Source organism: Drosophila eugracilis, unplaced genomic scaffold, assembly GCF_018153835.1.
Source record: "Drosophila eugracilis isolate 14026-0451.02 unplaced genomic scaffold, ASM1815383v1 contig_1945, whole genome shotgun sequence".
NCBI classification, from domain to species: Eukaryota; Metazoa; Arthropoda; class Insecta; order Diptera; family Drosophilidae; genus Drosophila; species Drosophila eugracilis.
Genome location: NW_024572805.1, coordinates 22,978 through 35,274, shown reverse-complemented (window position 1 = coordinate 35,274; position 12,297 = coordinate 22,978).

Below are 12,297 nucleotides of genomic sequence, written 5' to 3'. Positions count from 1 at the left end.
TGTTGCTAAGATTCCAACTAATATTTCCAACTAATATTTCCAACTAATATTATATTTATCCAAAATTAGTAGTTGTAAACTTTTTCCAGTAAATAATTGAATTGTTAGCGTTGATGGATCTTATATTAAGTTTGTGTAAGTTAATATCTTCAATGTTTTCTGTAAAATTTATGTTTTGAATGATAGGAATAGTGGTTTCTATTTTTTCATCAAATATTGACAACTCGTATGGGATCTGATTGATGTATACTTCACAGTTTTTAAACGTTACTAAAGCAGATATTTAAAATTAATATGTGATCTGGTTCTATTTCTGTAATTATTTCTTGGTTTCCAATGTCTTTGACATTACAGTTTGTAGTGTTTAATGAAAGTATGTTATATAAACATTCAGTGTTAATGTTTTCTTGGGTTGTAATTGTGTTTTCACATATGAAATATTTTTATATTCTACTACATCTGAAATTTAGATTCGTTAATGGGTAATGCGACAATGTGTGTGAACTGGTAACAATTTTATTTAAATGTAGGTATTCTTATTCTAAAATTTATCTTGATTCCGATCATAAAAGTATCTAATTTTAGCATTTCTATCATATGTTCGTCTGACAAATTATGTGGATCTGAATCATTTATTTCTTGCCTGATTAAATTTAATTCTTGTTTGGACACAATGAAAGTTGGTACGATCTTTAGTTTGGATAATAACAAACTTTCATCAATGTTACTTAAATAGTTTGATAATACGTCTATATTAATATTTATTTTATATATATATTGAATAGTGTGTAATAATTGGTGTTCCGAATTCATATTTTTAAAAATATTGTTTTTGTAATTGTTTAAGAAATGGTTAATTATTTGTTGTTCCTTCTTTATGTGATCTGTGATATTTTCAAATCTGACTTTAATCTCGTTATTAAATATTTCCTGATTGTTAGTCTTTAGTGTTATTTCTCTCTGATTTTCTGTAATAGTTTTAAAATTATTCTCGATTCTACGTCCGTCTGCGTCATCTAAGTTTCCTGTCACTACCTTAATGACCTTTCCTAGACCGTTTATTTGTCCGAGTTTCTGTCTTTTCTTGGGTAATAACATTTCTACTCTGTTTTTTAGTTGTTGAAGTTTTGTTGATCGACTGTCAACCGCGTCGTCAGACTCCAGATTTCTTTTTAATTTATTAATTGCTCTTTCGAAATTTACAATACCATTGATAAAGTCTTGTAAATTAATTATAAGTGTGAGATATTTATGTGATTGTGATCTTGGCTTGTCCTACATTTATCTTAAGTAAGGAGGTGTCGTTTCCTAATTGTTGGACCTTTAAGTCTTGGGCTGTGATTAGCGCGAATCTGTAAGATCAATAGGTATTGGGTTCGTTTTAATTTTATTTTTGATTTTGGCTTTATGTAATTTTTGTATTAGTGTGATTTTGTTGTCTTTTAGGACTCTGTGTATAGAGAAGCGAGGGGTTATTTTATTTCTTCTATTTTCTTTCCTGAAAATAATATCGTTTGGATTGATTGGGGTTCGTTGGGTTCTGTGTTCATTTAATTTTTCAATTCTATGATTTATTTTATCTTCTAACTGTGCTTCGACTCTTGGATATAATGTACATTGAAATTCGTTAAGTTTTTGCAGGTAGTCGTGTTCTGTGTTGTACTTGATCTCTCTATTGAAGATGTGTCTTCTACCAGAGAATAATTCGAATGGTGTGAATTTGGTTGCTGAGTGAATGGCATTATTATAGGTAGTTTGGGTTTCGAACAGTATTTCTTCATTATCACATTCTAGCTTCTTAGCCTTCCTGTTCTCAAGGATAATCCTATAAATTTCTGTGAGAGATGAATGCAATCTTTCAACGGGTGAATTACTCGTTGATTGCTGAAGAGAAGTGACGTGAGGTAACATATCGTATTGTTTGCAAAAATCGATAAATAATTTTCCTGAAAATTCAGCGCCCTGGTCGAGTATTAGTTTTGTTGGAATGCCCACAAAACAGAAGTAATGTCTTAACGACTTCACCACGTTTATACAGATCCTTGCTGGAATTGTATAAGCGCTGGCAAATTTTGAGAATTTATATATTAATGTAAGGATAGTTTGACCATTTATAGTATAGATATCCATGTGTACTATTTGTAGTGGTACTCCAGGAGTTTCGGTTTTTTGTAAAATAAGGTTTTGGTGGTTTTCTGTCATATTTAAGTGTTAGGCACGTATCGCATGGGTTAATTATTTGTGTAATTTTCAGTTGGTCTGTGCTGTAATGCGACTTAAAGCGTGGGCGACTACGTTTTGGGATCCCATTTTGTATATAACTTCGTAGTCGTATTCTAAAAGTTGAAGTTACCATCACCATCACCAGTTTAGAGTTGGGTTCTTTAAAATTCATCAGCCAAGTTAAAGGTCTGTGGTCAGTGACTATTTGAAATTTTTGACCGAACAAATAGGGTCGAAAATATTTTGTGGCCCAAATAATGACTAACATTTCTTTCTCAACAGTATAGTAATTTGCTTGTCGCTCGTTAAGTGTTCTACTAGCGAATAATACAGGTCTGTCAGAACCTAATGTTCCTTGTGACAAAATCGCTCCCATTGCCACATTACTGGCATCAGTGGTTCAATAAAATCACGGTATTTTAATAGAAGATCGTTACAAAGTAAGGTTTTACAGTTCTCGAAAGATTTTTTGAACTCTTCGGTTATTAATACAGGAGCTTTTCCTTTTAGCTGTTGTGTCATAGGTTTAATTAACTTTGCAAAATCTCGAATGAATTTTCTATAATATCCCAGAAGTCCTAGAAAAAATTTTATTTCCTTTTTGGTAGTAGGCATTGGGAAAGCCTTTAGCAACAATTAAGTATTCTATTTCTTTGTGAAGAAATTCGGATTTGTCCGGTTGGATTTTTAGGTTAGCTCGGCTTAATCTGTGAAAAACGGAGTTTAAGTCAGCTATATGTTCTTGTAGAGAGGGTGAAAAAATTATGATGTCATCTTAATAAACTAGGCAACATTCTCCGTTGAGGTCGGCCAAAACGTTATCCATCAATCTTTGGAATGTTGCCGGAGCATTAGTAAGGCCGAAGGGCATACGAATAAATTGTGCCGTGAAGGCTGTCTTTGGAGTGTCCTTAGGTTCCATTTCGTTTTGATGGTACCCACTAGCCAGATCTAGGGCTGTAAAGTATTTGGCTCTTCCAATTCTATCAAGGACATCGTTAATGTTTGGCATGGGATATCTGTCTTTCACTGTTTTTTCATTAAGTTTTCTAAAATCTACAACCATTCTCCATTTCTTAACTTGCGAAGCATCTGGTTTTTTTTAACAAGGAAGACTCCAAGGTGAATGACTATGTTTAATGATATTTTGATCTAACAGTTTGTCTATTTGATTTTTGATTTCGGTTGATTCTAATTGACTGAATCGAAATGGTATACAGAGAACGGGTTTTTCATCAGTGGTGTTAATTTTGTGTTTAACTTGATTTGTGAATGAAAGTTGGTCACCTTCGTGAAATACTAAATTTGGAAATTTATTAAAAAGTTGGGTTAGTTGTTGTTTCTCTTCTTCATTTAGATGTTCTGTTCGAATTTTATTAAAACCTGAATTGCAGTGTTCGTTCTTGTATCCGATATTACTAGGCCTAACATCAGTAATGACGAAATCGTCGTTTCTGTTTACCTTTAACCTCGAATCCAAGAAAAACTTTTTGGGCTTAGTGGAGAAATTATTAATTTCGATCCGGCTAAGATTATTACAAGCCGTGTAAATTCCTGCTGTTAAAAAGAAATTTCTAACTGAATGTGATTTCAAAGGAATGTTGTGAAGCAAGTTTGAGGTACAACATTTTGTCTGACTCTTATTGCTATTGGTTCAGTTTCTTCGGTTTCGATTATTCTAAAAAGTGCCAATCTAATTTTGGTGATTTGTTCGTATGATCTCTGTAAAGACAACTGTTTCTGCCTTAAATTGTATAATTCCATCATTAGTGTTTCTTCGTCTCTTCTATCCTTACAGTGTCTGATTAAGGCGTCTCTAATGTCATCCCAATTAAGTCCGGCTCCTGATGAAATAACTGCTTCATTTGCTTTTCCTTCTATTTTCTGTCTGATTGATTGTCTCTGAGTAACATTTGACCATGTGGTGTCTGGTCTGTGCCTCTAATCATTAATATAATTTCTTTTACGGTTTTGATGAACTCATTCAGAGTGAATGGGTCCCCTGAATACGGAGGTAAGAAACGTAATGAATCCGGAATCCTCATTGAAGATAATAATTCTGCCGGATTGACAACCGCGTTGTTAGGGTGAGTAGGTGAAGAGCTCGAACTAGAATTCATGGTTGCTAGCGAGGGAGTAGTTATTGGTCTTAGGGACAGAGAGTTTGTTTGAGTGATTTCTTCGTCATCTGCTTGTTTTTTACTACCACTTCTAGTAGTGATTCTGCTGGATGGTAATATACTGTTAACTTTCGAAATATTCGGCATAAAATTATTTTATTTTTACGTATGGAGAAACAAGTTTCTCTATCTTATTGTTATGAATATAAAAATCTTAGAATAATTATTTGTGTTGTACTTATGTGTATTGATTTTTAGTTTTGGATCTTGGTTTGTGTGGTTGTGTTGTCTCGCAGGTGTTGTACTCTTGTGAATTTACCTTGTGAATGAAGAAAATTAATATTTGTCTACTTGTTTTGATTTGAATATATTCTCAATTGGTGTGTAGTTATAGGGTTTATAATTTTATTAGGAAACTCTCGTTTAACCAATTTTGTATCTTGAACAAACACTCAAGTGGCAACTGAAACCAGTATGAAATTCGCATGAACTTCCTTTACTGAACACTCTTTACAAAACACGACATGGGATTGTAAGGATTGTTTCGAAAAATAGTGAACACTGCTATTGTTTTTATTCAATTCGTACTTTATTTTCTTTTCTTTCTCTTTTCTTTTTGAGAGCAAAATATATAATATTCATCCGAAAATGAAACCAGGTTACAAAATTTGCCATAAATTTTGCTGCTGACACTCTTACAAAATTCGCGATGGGATTGTAGAGCTATTTCATTAACACTGATAAATTTTTATTTTTTGATATGTGTATCATTTCACTGTTATTCATTCTTCTTACTTTTTGTTTTTTCTCTTTCTTTTTTTTTGTTTATATATATATATATATATAACCTTTCTTTAACATTAAAATATTTTATTCTTATTTTGACTTTAAAATTTAGTTGAAGTAAACGTTTTGCAAAAAAGGGCCAGTGATTTAGTGTATTCTCCGAAAATGAATTCGTTATATATCTTTGCTTTATAAATTTCTTGTTTTTGGTACTATTATTTAAATTTTATTTTTTATTTATGATTCACATAGGAAAAATAATTGTATCTGGTTCAGGTTGTATAATTTTGAGATTTTTCGTTTCCACTTTTCTTTTTGTTTCCCATGTCGTATTTTGTTGTTCATTTTTCACAGCTTTAATACTTTTTATTTTAATCATTTTTATTCACAAGAATACTTCACCTTTAGTTGTGTAAGTGTATGTGTACGTGCTTACAGTGTTACTAAGATAATAAGATCCATCCTGGTTCGTAGATCGGCTGCGCCAGTTATGATATCCGCTCCAGAGTCCTAGTAAATTTTAGTGTCCGCCAGAGTCCAATAGTCAAAAAGTGATATTTGGTATTTCTAGATATTATTATTTTAGAAGGATTAAAAGTCGACCTTAGTCTTCGAGTTGGTTTTCTAAACTCAATTCATATATTGTTCAGCGGTAGCCAAGAAGCCGCCGCTGCCGAGTACAATCTTATATACAACTACATAAATGCTTATACATAAATACAAATGGAAATAAAAGTGTTTGTGTATGAAATTGTTAAAGTGGCTGACCGTGTCGTCTTTCTGTGGCTGAGGGTCGGGGCATCCTGTTGCACCATCAGCATAAAGTTAGTGGTTCGACGATCTCAAGTGGTCTGGGGCGTCCTGTTGCAGTGTCAGCATTATGTAGTTGGGCTACACTCAAGTAGGTCGTTGACTGACTTGGGTCTAGTTTATGTATTGCAACATAGTTGCATCCAAGTGTGTGGTCACTAGTCAATGCGTCGTTTCTAGGGTAACTCTGGGTGGTTTAGCCGGAGGCTCGTTGCCTACCGACGGGTCGGTAACTCCTCCCCTCCTGGATTGAAGTGACGGCCATAACGAAGGAATGGATGTCGCGAACGACTCTTTTCTTTGTATTGATCAAAAGGAGTGTTGCTAAGATTCCAACTAATATTTCCAACTAATATTATATTTATCCAAAATTAGTAGTTGTAAACTTTTTCCAGTAAATAATTGAATTGTTAGCGTTGATGGATCTTATATTAAGTTTGTGTAAGTTAATATCTTCAATGTTTTCTGTAAAATTTATGTTTTGAATGATAGGAATAGTGGTTTCTATTTTTTCATCAAATATTGACAACTCGTATGGGATCTGATTGATGTATACTTCACAGTTTTTAAACGTTACTAAAGCAGATATTTAAAATTAATATGTGATCTGGTTCTATTTCTGTAATTATTTCTTGGTTTCCAATGTCTTTGACATTACATTTTGTAGTGTTTAATGAAAGTATGTTATATAAACATTCAGTGTTAATGTTTTCTTGGGATGTAATTGTGTTTTCACATATGAAATATTTTTATATTCTACTACATCTGTACATGAAATAATATACATCTTTCGAGTTATAATAAGCCATATAATTTGGTAAAATTAGAAATTTAGATTCGTTAATGGGTAATGCGACAATGTGTGTGAACTGGTAACAATTTTATTTAAATGTAGGTATTCTTATTCTAAAATTTATCTTGATTCCGATCATAAAAGTGTCTAATTCTAGCATTTCTATCAATGTTCGTCTGACAAATTATGTGGATCTGAATCATTTATTTCTTGCCTGATTAAATTTAATTCTTGTTTGGACACAATGAAAGTTGGTACGATCTTTAGTTTGGCTAATAACAAACTTTCATCAATGTTACTTAAATAGTTTGATAATACGTCTATATTAATATTTATTTTATATATATACTTTTAACTTTCGAAATATTCGGCATTAAATTATTTTATTTTTACGTATGGAGAAACAAGTTTCTCTATCTTATTGTTATGAATATAAAAATCTTAGAATAATTATTTGTGTTGTACTTATGTGTATTGATTTTTAGTTTTGGATCTTGGTTTGTGTGGTTGTGTTGTCTCGCAGGTGTTGTACTCTTGTGAATTTACCTTGTGATTGAAGAAAATTAATATTTGTCTACTTGTTTTGATTTGAATATATTCTCAATTGGTGTGTAGTTATAGGGTTTATAATTTTATTAGGAAACTCTCGTTTAACCAATTTTGTATCTTGAACAAACACTCAAGTGGCAACTGAAACCAGTATGAAATTTAAATGTAGGTATTCTTATTCTAAAATTTATCTTGATTCCGATCATAAAAGTGTCTAATTCTAGCATTTCTATCATATGTTCGTCTGACAAATTATGTGGATCTGAATCATTTATTTCTTGCCTGATTAAATTTAATTCTTGTTTGGACACAATGAAAGTTGGTACGATCTTTAGTTTGGCTAATAACAAACTTTCATCAATGTTACTTAAATAGTTTGATAATACGTCTATATTAATATTTATTTTATATATATATTGAATAGTGTGTAATAATTGGTGTTCCGAATTCATATTTTTAAAAATATTGTTTTTGTAATTGTTTAAGAAATGGTTAATTATTTGTTGTTCCTTGTTTATGTGATCTGTGATATTTTCAAATCTGACTTTAATCTCGTTATTAAATATTTCCTGATTGTTAGTCTTTAGTGTTATTTCTCTCTGATTTTCTGTAATAGTTTTAAAATTATTCTCGATTCTACGTCCGTCTGCGTCATCTAAGTTTCCTGTCACTACCTTAATGACCTTTCCTAGACCGTTTATTTGTCCGAGTTTCTGTCTTTTCTTGGGTAATAACATTTCTACTCTGTTTTTTAGTTGTTGAAGTTTTGTTGATCGACTGTCAACCGCGTCGTCAGACTCCAGATTTCTTTTTAATTTATTAATTGCTCTTTCGAAATTTACAATACCATCGATAAAGTCTTGTAAATTAATTATAAGTGTGAGATATTTATGTGATTGTGATCTTGGCTTGTCCTACATTTATCTTAAGTAAGGGGGTGTCGTTTCCTAATTGTTGGACCTTTAAGTCTTGGGCTGTGATTTGCGCGAATCTGTAAGATCAATAGGTATTGGGTTCGTTTTAATTTTATTTTTGATTTTAGCTTTATGTAATTTTTGTATTAGAGCGATTTTGTTGTCTTTTAGGACTCTGTGTATAGAGAAGCGAGGGGTTATTTTATTTCTTCTATTTTCTTTCCTGAAAATAATATCGTTTGGATTGATTGGGGTTCGTTGGGTTCTGTGTTCATTTAATTTTTCAATTCTATGATTTATTTTATCTTCTAACTGTGCTTCGACTCTTGGATATAATGTACATTGAAATTCGTTAAGTTTTTGCAGGTAGTCGTGTTCTGTGTTGTACTTGATCTCTCTATTGAAGATGTGTCTTCTACCAGAGAATAATTCGAATGGTGTGAATTTGGTTGCTGAGTGAATGGCATTATTATAGGTAGTTTGGGTTTCGAACAGTATTTCTTCATTATCACATTCTAGCTTCTTAGCCTTCCTGTTCTCAAGGATAATCCTATAAATTTCTGTGAGAGATGAATGCAATCTTTCAACGGGTGAATTACTCGTTGATTGCTGAAAAGAAGTGACGTGAGGTAACATATCGTATTGTTTGCAAAAATCGATAAATAATTTTCCTGAAAATTCAGCGCCCTGGTCGAGTATTAGTTTTGTTGGAATGCCCACAAAACAGAAGTAATGTCTTAACGACTTCACCACGTTTATACAGATCCTTGCTGGAATTGTATAAGAGCTGGCAAATTTTGAGAATTTATATATTAATGTAAGGATAGTTTGACCATTTATAGTATAGATATCCATGTGTACTATTTGTAGTGGTACTTCAGGAGTTTCGGTTTTTTGTAAAATAAGGTTTTGGTGGTTTTCTGTCATATTTAAGTGTTAGGCACGTATCGCATGGGTTAATTATTTTTTGAAATTTTCTGTTTCAGGTACAGCTACAGTTGGTCTGTACTGTAATGCGACTTAAAGCGTCGGCGACTACGTTTTGGGATCCCTTCTTGTATATAACTTCGTAATCGTATTCTAAAAGTTGCAGTTACCATCTAACCAGCTTAGAGTTGGGTTCTTCAAAATTCATCAGCCAAGTTAAAGGTCTGTGGTCAGTGACTATTTGAAATTTTTGACCGAACAAATAGGGTCGAAAATATTTTGTGGCCCAAAAAATGGCTAACATTTCTTTCTCAACAGTATAGTAATTTGCTTGTCGCTCGTTAAGTGTTCTACTAGCGAATAATACAGGTCTGTCAGAACCTAATGTTCCTTGTGACAAAATCGCTCCCATTGCCACATTACTGGCATCAGTGGTTCAATAAAATCACGGTATTTTAATAGAAGATCGTTACAAAGTAAGGTTTTACAGTTCTCGAAAGAGTTTTTGAACTCTTCGGTTATTAATACAGGAGCTTTTCCTTTTAGCTGTTGTGTCATAGGTTTAATTAACTTTGCAAAATCTCGAATGAATTTTCTATAATATCCCAGAAGTCGTAGAAAAAATTTTATTTCCTTTTTGGTAGTAGGCATTGGGAAAGCCTTTAGCAACAATTAAGTATTCTATTTCTTTGTGAAGAAATTCGGATTTGTCCGGTTGGATTTTTAGGTTAGCTCGGCTTAATCTGTGAAAAACGGAGTTTAAGTCAGCTATATGTTCTTGTAGAGAGGGTGAAAAAATTATGATGTCATCTAAATAAACTAGGCAGCATTCTCCGTTGGGGTCGGCCAAAACGTTATCCATCAATCTTTGGAATGTTGCCGGAGCATTAGTAAGGTCGAAGGGCATACGAATAAATTCGTAATCTCCTCCTTAAACCGTGAAGGCTGTCTTTGGAGTGTCCTTAGGTTCTATTTCGTTTTGATGGTACCCACTAGCCAGATCTAGGGCTGTAAAGTATTTGGCTCTTCCAATTCTATCAAGGACATCGTTAATGTTTGGCATGGGATATCTGTCTTTCACTGTTTTTTCATTAAGTTTTCTAAAATCTACAACCATTCTCCATTTCTTAACTTGCGAAGCATCTGGTTTTTTTTAACAAGGAAGACTGGAGTACTCCAAGGTGAATGACTATGTTTAATGATATTTTGATCTAACAGTTTGTCTATTTGATTTTTGATTTCGGTTGATTCTAATTGACTGAATCGAAATGGTCTACAGAAAACGGGTTTTTCATCAGTGGTGTTAATTTTGTGTTTAACTTGATTTGTGAATGAAAGTTGGTCACCTTCGTGAAATACTAAATTTGGAAATTTATTAAAAAGTTGGGTTAGTTGTTGTTTCTCTTCTTCATTTAGATGTTCTGTTCGAATTTTATTAAAACCTGAATTGCAGTGTTCGTTCTTGTATCCGATATTACTAGGCCTAACATCAGTAATGACGAAATCGTCGTTTCTGTTTACCTTTAACCTCGAATCCAAGAAAAACTTTTTGGGCTTAGTGGAGAAATTATTAATTTCGATCCGGCTAAGATTATTACAAGCCGTGTAAATTCCTGCTGTTATAAAGAAATCCTTTTCTAACTGAATGTGATTGCAAAGGAATGTTGTGAAGCAAGTTTGAGGTACAACATTTTGTCTGACTCTAATTGCTATTGGTTCAGTTTCTTCGGTTTCGATTATTCTAAAAAGTGCCAATCTAATTTTGGTGATTTGTTCGTATGATCTCTGTAAAGACAACTGTTTCTGCCTTAAATTGTATAATTCCATCATTAGTGTTTCTTCGTCTCTTCTATCCTTACAGTGTCTGATTAAGGCGTCTCTAATGTCATCCCAATTAAGTCCGGCTCCTGATGAAATAACTGCTTCATTTGCTTTTCCTTCTATTTTCTGTCTGATTGATTGTCTCTGAGTAACATTTGACCATGTGGTGTCTGGTCTGTGCCTCATTCAGAGTGAATGGGTCCCCTGAATACGGAGGTAAGAAACGAAATGAATCCGGAATCCTCATTGAAGATAATAATTCTGCCGGATTGACAACCGCGTTGTTAGGGTGAGTAGGTGAAGAGCTCGAACTAGAATTCATGGTTGTTAGCGAGGGAGTAGTTATTGGTCTTAGGGACAGAGAGTTTGTTTTAGTGATTTGTTCGTTATCTGCTTGTTTTTTACTACCACTTCTAGTAGTAATTCTGCTGGATGGTAATATACTTTTAACTTTCGAAATATTCGGCATTAAATTATTTTATTTTTACGCATGGAGAAACAAGTTTCTCTATCTTATTGTTATGAATATAAAAATCTTAGAATAATTATTTGTGTTGTACTCTTGTGAATTTACCTTGTGAATGAAGAAAATTAATATTTGTCTACTTGTTTTGATTTGAATATATTCTCAATTGGTGTGTAGTTATAGGGTTTATAATTTTATTAGGAAACTCTCGTTTAACCAATTTTGTATCTTGAACAAACACTCAAGTGGCAACTAAAACCAGTATGAAATTCGCATGAACTTCCTTTACTGAACACCCTTTACAAAACACGACATGGGATTGTAAGGATTGTTTCGAAAAATAGTGAACACTGCTATTGTTTTTATTCAATTCGTACTTTATTTTCTTTTCTTTCTCTTTTCTTTTTGAGAGCAAAATATATAATATTCATTCGAAAATGAAACCAGGTTACAAAATTTGCCATAAATTTTGCAGCTGACACTCTTACAAAATTCGCGATGGGATTGTAGAGCTATTTCATTAACACTGATAAATTTTTATTTTTTGATATGTGTATCATTTCACTGTTATTCATTCTTCTTACTTTTTGTTTTTTCTCTTTCTTTTTTTTTTTGTTTATATATATATATATATAACCTTTCTTTAACATTAATATATTTTATTCTTATTTTGACTTTAAAATTTAGTTGAAGTAAACGTTCTGCCAAAAAGGGCCAGTGATTTAGTGTATTCTCCGAAAATGAATTCGTTATATATCTTTGCTTTATAAATTTCTTGTATTTTGTTGTTCATTTTTCACAGCTTTAATACTTTTTATTTTAATCATTTTTATTCACAAGAATACTTCACCTTTAGTTGTGTAAGTGTATGTGTAAGTGCTTACAGTG